This window comes from Sturnira hondurensis, unplaced genomic scaffold, assembly GCF_014824575.4.
Source record: "Sturnira hondurensis isolate 20B ecotype Veracruz unplaced genomic scaffold, ASM1482457v3 Scaffold0015056, whole genome shotgun sequence".
Lineage (NCBI taxonomy): Eukaryota > Metazoa > Chordata > Mammalia > Chiroptera > Phyllostomidae > Sturnira > Sturnira hondurensis.
Genome location: NW_028087687.1, coordinates 4,942,326 through 4,955,257, shown reverse-complemented (window position 1 = coordinate 4,955,257; position 12,932 = coordinate 4,942,326).

Here is a 12,932-nt window from a genome sequence, read left to right as displayed (position 1 = left end):
ACAATAAAAAACCTACCTAAAGGGTGTAGGGCTGAAGGTAGGAGGTGGGGGTGGGTAGGTCAGAGGAGAGTAATGGGGGGAGGGGAATGGGGACAATTGTAATTTGAACAATAAAAAGTACGTATTAAAAATTAAATCACAAAAAAAGATATACCTATAGGGAAATGAATAACAAAATAAAATAATTCCATCTCCATGTACTGGACAGTGGAGAATGTGTTAGAAAAGCTTAGCCTACAGTTTAACACAAACAATAACTATTTTTTCTATATACATGTATGTGTATATATTATATACTTACAGAGCCTCTCAGAGTCTCCTCTATTCTCATCCCATTAGTAACATGACCCCAAGAGGGCACATTGCCAGCGTTCTATGCAGTGGATGTCCCCACATGATTAAGTTGGGGCTAAAAGGACTGAAGAAAAGTGATGTTTGAGACTTTCAGGTCATCTCTTTAAAAGGAGGGCCATTACATTGGAACGTCCTTTTCCCTTTGCCAGTAGCTAAGAAGTTGTGACGATGTGAACAGCCAGCCACCTTACACCCAGAGGTAGAGGCAGTATCAGAAGAACTGCAGGAACACCTGGGCAGACAGCATCTCCCAATGGCCTTCCTACACTGAGCCCCCTGCCTCCCTAGAAATACACATGGATCCTGTTTAAGCCACTGAAGTTTTAGGTTCCTATTAGAACCTGTTAGCCTATGTCCTTACAATATAACCTGCTATTGCTCATTTCTTATAAAACTTAAAACCATTATCTCAGCACCTGTAAACAATGCCCACTATTCGATAATAAAAACAGCAACAACGTGTGATGCACTTAGCCTATGCCTGGCCCCGAGCCAGAGCTGCTTTATTTATAAAAAGTCTGATTATAAGCCTGATTCCTGTGCTCATGGAGCTTCAACTCTGCACTAAAACAGACACTGTTTAGATGGAAATGATTAAATAAATAACCCTAAGCTCCACTGTTTAAAAGGGAAAGCACAAAAGATCATGGGAGTAAACCATCAGGGAATAAGTTAATTCTCTCTCACTTTCTTCAAGTTCCTGCTACGTCGTCACTTTATCAGAAGTTTGTACTTACCAGTTCCCAATTCCTTTTTGGGCTTCATTCTACTGCTAACTCATCACTTTTATAAAATACTCTTCTTTCCCTCCAATAAAATTATCTCTGTTATATATACTCATGTGAGTATGTGAGTGAGGTTTTGTTTTGGGGACCAAATGTTCCCTAAGCAAATGAGGAAAATAAGCTTTGCAAATGCATTTAAATATTCTTAGTTGATTCAAATAATAACCTTCATTTTTAGATAGCATGTATTTCTTTATACAACATCTGACTTTATTTTTATTTTAAAATGAGATTCTGGAATGCCATTTCAAGCTTGAACAATTCCAAGGGAAAAAAAATCCGAACTAGCATTTCAGCACGTTTCTCCATAAAAATGCAACTGTTTAGCACATTGTAGTTTCTGAAGCTCTTTCATGTACTCTAGAGCAAAATGAAAAATTGCATCGTACTGTAGAATACAAAACTACCTTTCCCAAGTATTTACCTTCAAGAGTATAAACACAGTCACAACTCCTACATCTTGTCATTCATTGCTCAGGTACTTACCTGGCCAGTCACAGAAGTCCAAAACGTCCAGGCTCTACTATAAAGCCTTAACTTCCAGGTGCTGCCCTGCAATCTTTGAGCCTCCCGGGGCCCCAAAACCTAACTGTGAATTCTGCTGCTCTGGCCAGGTACGTGGCCCACCCAGAGGGTAACGTCAGTTCCTTTATCAGTCGGACCAGCTGCACCTCACTTGGTCCTCAACTTAATAGGTTTCACATCCCTGCCAACTGCAGAAATAATTCAAACAAGACAATTGCATCCTCCTGCAGGTAATGAAAGGCACCTCATTCTGTTGTTATTATAAAACCTGCCTCTCACAGCTGCTGCTTGTTCACTCTGGTCCTGAGAGCAATCCTGAAGTGGCTCTGCGTGGGGTGCAGTATCTGCCCCTGGGCTGAGAGTATATGTGACTAGTAAACGGCTATGTATCCAGTCTGTCCAATGTCAGGTGTTTTGCATTCAGCTGGCTTGTACTTTTAGGCTTTGGGATCCCTCCCTCACCAACAGGGTGAACAGGTGGTGATCACTGCACCAGCTGAGGCCCGCCCTGTAAAAATAACCAGAAGCCTCGGGAACTGAGTCCAAAAGTGGAACAGAAAGAGCACTCCAATCTGTTCAGTTCACCACTGCCCTTGCTTCTTCCTACCGTTGAGGGACACACGGAGGACAAACGCTTGGTATCTTGAGTGATGCCCTTCTCCTCCATCCTCCTACTGATACTGTGGCGGCCCTCATATTGGGCAGAAAACACAGCTCTGTCTCCACTCCATCACTTTCTCAGCTCTTGTCTCCCAGGGTCCCCCAGAGTTGCCTGTATCTTAAAAAGCATCCATAGCCTCAAAAATCACCTGCACTCAAACCAATCTTACAGAAGATCTTAGGTTCTTTAGAGAGTCTAGTCTTCCCAGTTTCTGAAGGTTAATTTCAAGATTATATTCCTCTCCCTAATACAGACTCTAATCTTCGCCATTTTGTTTTAACCTAACTCACTCTCTAATTTAGACTCCAGTAGTACTAAAATTGGGATACTGGGCCCTTTCCTCTGAAAATGCCCTGAGTTTGTTATGCAAATTTATTAACTCTCCAAGTAGTGGCTAACTTTGTATCTAAGAAATAGAATGCAAGCCACAGATGTCATTTAAATTTTTTAGTTAAAGTAGGGACATTTTCTAAAAAAAAAACAGATACAACTTATAAATACATATTTAACCCAGTTTACACAAAATGTGACTTTTCACATATAACCAATAATAGTTTGGCATTCTTTTTTATAATAAGTCCTTAGAATTCAGTGTTTATTTTACACTTAGATTTACAGCACTTTGTATTTTGGACTTGTCCCATTTTAAGTGCTCAGTAGGCATGCGAGACTAGCATCAGTCATATTGCACAGTGCACTCGTTTCTAGAGAGGAGATGCCAGAACCCTCTTCTCAGCTCCATCACTTACTGGCAGTGTAACCGTGAGCAAGTTACCCCAACCCTCTGTGATCAGTTTCCTTATGTGCAAAGTAGGATGATAACAATAGTTCCTACCTGATGTGGCTCCTGGCTGGCAGGATCCGCGTGTTGTGGAGGCTATGAACAAATACACATGAACTATGGGAGTCCTGTGGAGAAAAAGGGACGGTGTGGCTGCTCTCTAAGTGAGAGAGAGGCCCCGGCCCCTGCCTGAGTGGGCTTTTATTGCTTTCCTGGGAGCATTACATCAGAGGATGGTCCTCGTTTACTATGTACTAGTTCACTGCAGGTGATTACCTTTTACAGATAACAAAGGAAAGAATGTTGCTAATTACTTCAGAGAGAAGGATGTTGCAGATCATGGGGAAAGTGGTTGAACTGGTCATACTCTATACTTGGGAGGTTTAGCTCAGATTTTAGGAAGTTACAGTAACCACTTTTGCTTCAATCCAGGGTGAGGGAGTTTTAGCAAAAGCAAGTCTCATAGCAGCCTAGGTACAATGCAGGCCTGATTCCCCATGGGAGAACCTATCCATGGGCATGGCCCCTGTGTGCTGGGACCTCACTCCCCACTGGGCTTTCTGAGTGGGGGCTGGACTACATTCCCACACCGTGTGAATGGTGATTCCCTACACCTACCTCAAATGGGTACCAGGATTAAATGAGTTAGTATTTCACAATACAGAACAGTGCCAGGCATATTCAAAGTTAGTAAGAATTAGTGAATGCTATTAGTCAGAACCAAGGCCAAAACTTCAGTATCATTTTTTCCTGTCTGATTCAGATTCTTTTTCCATTAGTGTGTACATGTCAGCACTGTTTGATTTGCAGTTAGCATTGGGGAGTTTGTAGACCACAGGGGCACTTTCCTCTTGATGGATTTAACTTTCCCAAGGAATGGGGCTTTAACCTGATCAGGTCACTCTGACCTGTTTTCTTCTATTTCTACATCACCTTTTTGACTTTCTTATGATGCTTCTTTATCAACCATCTTTTCTTCCCCTCCCCAGTTGTTTTCCACCAGTTAATTATGTGGCCTTAGTCTGGTTGCCCGATCTCTCTGGAATTCACTTTTCTCACCTGTAAAATGGAGATCAGAAAAGCCTGCTCTTGGGGTTTCTGTGATACTCAGTGATGTGTGTGACACAGTGAAGCACCTGTCCGGCACTGGCCCTCAGTGCAGGACATTTAAGGTAAATTTACATCTGTCTCCAGAAGAATGGTCTTTCCTTTCTCTCCAAGCCCCTTATCATATGATTGTAATAAATGCTTACATAGAAACAAGGAGAATGAGAGCAACTTTATTGTGTCTGCTTATGCCTGTAAAAGTAACATTCACACAAAACACAATACTCACACCCAGAGACAGGCACAGCCATAGACACACCTGCACACTCACAACCGAGTAGTTTGTTGAGGTCCCTCGTATTTGAGAAGAGACAATACAAGGTTATCAAATCAAGAGTTCTCCTTTCTTTGGCAGATGAGGTTAAGAGATTTCTACAGAAATTGATCATTTTTCAAGTCACACTGTCATTACTAATATGGTTATAAGCAAAAAAATGACCATCTGACAGTCAGTCCCTTTAATGTTCCCTTTACCACCTACTACATGGCCTCAGGGAAGAGCGCTGTAAAAATATCTCTCTTGATTTTGTACTAATTATCTGACATTAATTAAGAAATTATTTCCTAATAAACATTTACTTGGGGATTTAAAAATTTTATATATTACGGTAGACTGAATAAAAGGAAGTATGAAGGAACAAATATAAAAAGACTGCTTTCAACTTCAAGAAAAAGGGTTTTTTTGTATATATTAAGACTGAATAATTATTTCATATTAAATAAGTACATATGAAAGAGAAAGGAAGTAATACACTGGCATTAAATATTCCTAATTCTAAGACTTTACACATCAGAGACAAAATTGAAATTTGATTAACAACTCCCCCGAAGTAGTCACTGGGAACTTCTTCCCCAAACAGAGAAGCAAATCTCACAGTTTCCAAAGTGTGAACTCTGACTTCAACTAACCGGGTGGACTGGGCTTCCCAGTGCGACAGGTGACTGTGCCTCTCTGTAACCGCCATTCTAACAGAGTCATACTTTGGCCTTATCGGAGCAAATCCCACATTACTTCAAACTTTGCCTTTAGCAGTACTAAAAGAGTACGAAGAATTGGATGATCTTTATCTCATAAATGAGGAAACCAAGCTACATAAGTATAATCATACATCTAGCATCACAACACTGATTTCAGACCCAATAATAAAAGCTAGGGTTTTTTTTCTGTTGTTCAGTTAGACTTCATTTTTGTTTGGTTTTTGCTTTTCCCATCATTCTGATTCTATGTCCAGTGAACAACTTTGCCTTATTATCTCCTGATAGAAAACTAGAATTTCCCATTTAACTAAACTCTAATAATATTTTATTCAACATTGATTTTTAACTTTAGGAAACATGCACAATAGTTTGCATTTTAATTTACATCAATGATTTTTTTTAATTTTTGCTATTTTCACATTCATTGTTATGAGGTATACAGAAAGAAGTATATAATGTGTATTGTACTTTAATTTTAAGAAAGAATGAGTGATATGGTACAAACTGCCTTGTCACTGAAATCAGAAGACATGCATTTGATTTTCTTTGCTTGAGATTTTATTTGTGAAGTGGGGATAGTAACTAATGTGCACAGTGAAGATGCATAGACTTGCTTAGGCCAATAGCTGCCGTGTAGGAAAGACTCAAAACAGAGCGTCCCAACCTGAAATATTTAGATCATACTAAATACACTCAGTTCTAATCAGGAAACAGCAAATTGTGATTCTATTCCACCACCACTTGCAGTAGCCAAACAATATAAGTCCAGCTATGTACAAAGACTTGAATATATTTTTATATCCATAACCGAGAAATTTCAATAATTTTATCCATTAAATTAATTTATTAAAAACAGACAGTGAGGTTCTGGCATGCAAACCCTTTAATATCAAGACAGCTATCTCTCTGGTAATTTGGGGGCTGTATTTATTCATTAAACACATATTTAGTGAGCACAAGTTATATGCTGGGCAATGGATAATATAAATAAGGGCTCTGCTATTAGAAGCCATGTTACAATAGGTGAGCAATACACATGTGCATTGCTGACATTGCTCATCAACAGAAACATGGTCCGAAAAATACGTCACTAGGCAATCTCCTCATTGTGGGAACATCATGCACCTATACAAACCTAGATAGTACAGCTCCCTGCACACCTGGGTTATGTGGTAGAGCCTACTGCTCCTAGGTTACACACCTGTATGATACAGTATGGTACTATACTGAATACTGCAGGCAATTGTAGCACAACGGCAAGTATTTGTGTATCTAACACACCTAAACATAGCAAAATACACTAGAAATAAGTACAGAAGATGTAAAGCAGTACAGCTGTGCAGGGCACTTCCTATGCATGAAGCAAGACTGGAAGTTGCTATGGACCAGTCGGTGAGTGGGAGTGAATGTGAGGGCCTCGGGCAGCACTGCACACTTCTGTGGTCTTTTTAGACACTGCACATTGAGGGTGCACTAAATTTACTTAAAAAAAAAAAAACTAGCACAATGTCACACCATGACGTTAGGATAACCATGAAGGTAGGACCCTACAGCGTCAGGACAGCGGCAACTTTTCCCCGGCTGCACTGGGCAAACTGACCGTCATCCATGCAGTCCATTTGTGACTGAAACATTATGCAGCACATGACTATATGAAGATATCAGAATGCTCACTGGGAAACAAAAACAGGGCAATGGGACAGAAAGGGGCTGAAGCCCTATTTCAGAGTTGATAATCAAGGGAAAATAGCTGAAGAGGTAAAATTTAAACTGAGAACTCAATATCAAAAGAGCACCAGATCAAGAAGTCAAGGCAAGGTTGTAGGTTCGATCTCTGATCAGGGCACATACGAGAATCAACTAGAGAATGCACAAATAAAACTGCAACGACATATCGGTGTTTTTACTCTCTCCCGTCCTTTCTCTCTCTAAAATCAATACATTAAAAAGGACCCATGAACAAAGACAGTGGGAGGGAGGGTTGAATGTGGGGTGGGGGAATGGTAGGTAGGTCAACAAAGAGTAATGGGGGGAAATGGGGACAACTGCAGTTGAACAACAATAAAAAATAAAATAAAATAATCTCAAGGCAGACATTTCAGGCAGGGAGAACAGCAAGAGTGAAGTCGAAAGGCAGGGATTTAGCGAGCAAGGAACAGAGCAAGCCCAGGGTGGTTTGCACTGAGTGTGAGGAGGGGGCTTTACAATGAGAACCAAGAAGCCTCCGGGAGGGTGGTGGCTTGTGGTGTGAAGTCCCTAAGGGAACAAGGGTGCTATTCGAAGCACAGTAGAATGCCATTCTGGGGTTTTACATAAGAAAAGGCATGACCTAATTGTGATCAATTTGATCTGTTTTGACTGTAAAAGGTGCTTGATTCATGCATGCAACTCCTCTCCTGTCCCCCTGAGGCACCACCATTGGATCAGCTATTACAAGGATCCAAAAAGTCTTCCAAATTTTCTGTGTTATTTCAGGACTCGAAAGTACTGAATTAAATAGCTCTCAGAAGGGCTGAAAAATATCCTCACTGATTGAAATAGGCACTTTCTGTCTTATGCTTCTTCATTCTAGAATGCTTAGGTCTAGTCTACTTAAATGTTTTCCTGGAATGAGTTTTCACGCTGAGTTCGTTTTTACTGCAAATGTTGTGCTTGGCGAAACACTAGTGTAATCCCCATAGAGCATTAGAAATATTCACAATTCCAGTTTTGTAATTTTGTGCTATTATGTATACCAAGTTGAAGAAAAATAAATTAAGATTCTGGTTGACAGAGGAGCGTGTACTTAAAAGACTGTAAACAAGCAAAATAACAAAGCACAGGTGGGATGGGATGGGAGTAATAGAAAACTATACTTGAAAAATAATTAAATTAAAAAATTGGAAAAAAAAGTACATATTCCTTGAATGTAGATTATCTTACGCTCACCGGGATATATTTTAGTAAAAATAAAGCAAAATGAATAACTTCAGTAAATTCAACTTTAGTGCTATTAGAAAAGATTTAATAACTAATTTTAAATAGTGAAAACCTTCAAGAAAGAAGCTTAGTGGACACGCAAGATCAGACAATATTTACTTTAGACTCATGACTTAGTTGGTAAATAAATAAAGTGAAGGTACAGAGATCTTGTTAGATTAGGGTGGTGTGCAACCACCCGGCTCTGGCAGAGGGAGAGAGCAATGTCATACATCTTGCATAATATTCCCTCTCTGGTAAGATGAGTTGATAACACAAGAGAATTTTCCTTGGCTTTACCTGACAGAAGCTTGATTCATCTTCCAGCAAGAGCCATTTTTCTACCATATTCAGCTAGAGTGGCTTCTGAAGGGCTTTCTTATCTTATTTCTTATTCATCAATCTCCAAAAGACGTGTAAGAACCAGCAAAATGTAAATCTCTTTATACCCAAATTAATCCAATTCTTTTCATTTGTCTTTAGTGAGAGGCAGCCTCATTGTTAGTTGAGCGGATGTAATGAATGCTTGTCACTTCTGAGAGCTCAAAGAGCAAGATCTAAAAGAGATCATTTCTTTTGACAAATGTGTGTTAACACGAGAAACTACCTTTTTCTCCAATGATTTATTTGTCATGTTGTTTTTAATTAAAATATGCCCATAATTTATGGAGAAAGACTGTGATGGCTATTTTGTATAATTTTACTTCTGATGAGGCATCTCTTCTTGAGTTTCTGAATTTAACATTTTTGTAGAAATGGATATGAAAAGATGTAACACTATACTCATATTTTTATAAAATATGTGTATTAACATAGAAATTTTAACCTTCACCTGGTATAAACCTAAATTCTGCATTATAAAATTTAATTGAAGAGGTGTACCTCACAGAACAAAAGTCATTTTCCCAATAGGTTGTCTTACCCTATATATTATAACTATTTGTCATGAAGAGTTGTTTTTCCCATAAGTAAACTTCTATAGAAAAAATTTTAGATATATGGCAAACATTTATATGCTCTGATGAAATAAAACATTATGAAAGAAAAATCCAAACATTGACATGTAGATTTTGTTCTTTTATTTCAAAGCAGTTTACAATGTTTCGTGTAAATAATTTTTAATATCTAATAGATACTAAAACTAACAGCTGATAAATGCAGACTGGTGCAGCCACTGTAGAGAATGGCATGGAGTTTCCTCAAAAAATTTGAAACAAAACTGCCTTTTGACCCAGCAATTCTACTTCTGGGAATATACTTGTCGCCTAAGAATCCAAAAACACCAATTCTAAGAATATATATACCCCTATTTTTATACCAGCATTACTTACAATAGCCAAGATCTGGAAACAGACCAAGTGCCCATCCATAGACGAGTGCATAAAATAGCTGTAGTGCACTTACACAATGGAATACTACACGGCAGTAAAAACTAAGGAAAACTTACCCTTTGCAGAAGCATGGATGGACCTGGAGAGTATTATGCGAAGTGAAGCAAGCCAGTCTTCCATAATCTTTTGAAAAATAGCATACAGCAGGGAGTTTGAGTCTATGGTCACTTGTGAGTTCTTAGAATACACCTCTTCTCTGTTATCAGTCAAGTGCAAAACCTTAACTGTGTAACGAGAATAAAGGACAGGTAGAGGACTGAGGAGCCCAGCAAGGCTGTATTCTGAATAGAAGACCATCCCAATTCCTCTGAGAGGGAAGTCAAGGGAATACCTTTGCAGGGCCAGTCATCCCTTACAGAATAACTTTGAACTCACTCTTAACAGAAAATCAAACTGTTACAAATTAAATTTATACTCTGTTGCTTTTAGGAAATGTTGTCTTTAGTAATAATATAAATATAATACATAAAATAGCATAAGCATATAATCCTTATAATCATTATAATGAGTATTTTAGTAAGTACCTATTGAATTCTACCAGTGTTCTAAAACTTAAAAGGCTCTGAATCACAGATAGGCAGAATTATTGTGCAATATTACAGGTAAGAAATGAAATTAAGAAACGAGCCTCGGGTCATGTGGTTAGTGGAATCAACAGCCAAAGCCAGAACTTTCGCTGCTACTGTCAATCACAGGGGGTTAAAATGGAGTGTTCTTTGTAAGCATTTTACTTCACTTTAAAAGAAAACTTCAAAACTTGTTTCTCTTTGAAACAGAAAATAAAATAAATGTGGAATTATTTTAATGTTTCTGAGCAACGCTGCTCTACAGCACTGTAAACTATTTTGAAAAAAGGCATCAAATATCATCGGTAATCATGTTAAGCAAACAGAACTCATCTGCAACCTCAGAAGAAAGTGACTTTTTTATACACTTAGTAAATATAGAAGAAAATGTTGTTTACATATGTATGTATGAGATCATCAGAATTCAAAGAAAAAATAGAAAATGATGCAAATTAAAATTGGCATTATACCCATACAATTCTTAGTGGAACACCTAAATATACTAGAACAGTGTCAAGTACAGTGCATTTAAACTTGTACCTGTAATGGGGTGAATAGTGGCCGCCCAGAAGATACGTTCACCTGACACCTGAGAATGTGACTGTATCGGAAAAGCATCTTTGCAGATGCAATCAAGTTCTGTACCTCCCCATGAGATCATCCTGGATTACCCCAGGAGGACCTTAATCCCATGACAAGTGTCCTTACAAAATGAGGAGACAGGGACAGGGAGAACAGAAGTCCATGTCAGGTAACAGCAGAGATTTGGGGCGTGTGGAGCCCCGAGAAGCTAGTAGAGGCCAGGAAGAGTCACCTGCTCGATTCTCAGGGGGAATGAACGCATGCCGAACCTTGACTTAGAATCCTGCCCTCTAAAACTGTGAGAGAACACATTTCTGCTGCTTTAAGCTTGTCTGTGGTAATCTGTTATAGCAGCCCTAGAAACTTAATCCATTAATCCTATGTTCCCCAAGGATTTCCTAGGTGGAGCTATTTGACAAGTTCGGCCACCGGAGTTAAGAGCAAATGTCTTCATCAGCAACATCCTAGAGAGGTTGGCTCAAAGGGGAGACGGCCCAGGCCAGAGCCCGGCAAACCTGTGATGAACATCTAGTGTGAATGAGAAACAAATCTTTACTCTTTTACACCCCTGAGATTGTGAGTTTAGTTTCGACCTTGCTCATATGCCTTACAGGTTCAGTTTCATACCTTCAAGTTTTATAAGGCAATGGCTATATTTTTCTGATTTTCAGTTCATTATAAATCACATAAAAGTTTGATAAAATCCCTAGATTTGTATTTCGTAAAATAGGACCCATGGTAAGCTTACAGAATATAAAACTGCCTAGAGATTTCCGTGTTCGTCGCCACAGCAGGGCTCGGTGAATTCCCACGGAAATAAACTCTGCCTTAGCACTGGGCTGACACATTCATCTCCCTGCCTTACTTTGCCACAGCCACTCAGAAACACCCACAGAGCACACAGAATGGCAGTGTATCATAGCCTGTTACTATCAGTCACCTCTGGCACAGAGAAAAGGAACACAATTGGGGAACACAGAGAATCTTGAAATGCACCAGGATTCTAGAATATTAGCCATGAAAAAAAAAAAAAGAATGAAATCTTAACCATCTGAGACAACATGAAAGAACCTGGAGGGTATTGTGCTGAGCGAAATAAGTTGCACAAAGACAAAGACCATATACTTTCACTTATATGTGGAACCCCCAAAATAATTAATTAACAAACAAACCACAAAACAGAAATGACTCATAGATGCAGAGAACAAACAGGTTGCCAGATGGGAGGGGGCTGGGGAACAGAGTCAAAAAAGGAAAAAGGTTAAAAAGTAAAAATTGGCAGTTACAAAATAATCATGGGAATCTGAAATACAGTATAGGTAATATCATGAATAATATCGTGATAACCATGTGTGGTGTCAGGGGGTACTAGGCTTATTGGGGGGTCTATGTGTAATTATATAAATGTCCAGCCACTATGCTGTACATCTGAAACTAACACAATGTTGAATGTCAACTGTAATTGAAAATTCTATTTAAGTGTACCAACATTTCTTACTTTGGGAATTGTGCATACATATTTTCCCATTGTTATTATTTAAACCACACCTATAACCATATATACACTTTTGAATGTGTGGCATGTTTTACAATTTTAAAGCTTTAAGTAAACACAAGAGTAGAATTATCAAAATCTCGAACACAGAAAAGATGAGAGAGGGCTACATTTCTCCTTTCACAGGGAAGTATGCAGGATGGCATGCTTAGACTCTTCCCTAAATAAACTGGTGTGAAGGAAAATACCATTAAGCTTATAACTGATACTAATCACTGGCATCCTATCATTTAAGTCAATAATGTGTTAGACGTGTCAATAGTCTCAAACTATCTAAAGCATGGTGGGATGATTATAAATGAAGTGCCTCTCTGAGTAAATTTTTCAAGTTATTTATAATTTTATAATAATTTACAAAGAATGCTTAATCTGTGTTTTTAAAATGTGCAAATAGATGTCTATATTCAGAAAACGGCCATTGTGATATACAGTCATTTTAGACAAGGTTGTGGTTTTCACTTGGAAGCTCTGTCAGTTGATATAAAATTCTTCTGAGGCAAAAAGAGGTCATTCCATGATGTCAGGACATTTAATTCCCATCAGGTACAACTTGGGCCTCAGGTCACTAAAATATACTTCCTTTATTTTTTTAAAATATATTTTATTGATTATACCATTACAGTTGTTCTATTCCCCCCCTTCATTCCCCTCCACCCACACACTCCCTCCCCCACCATTCTCCCCCCCCC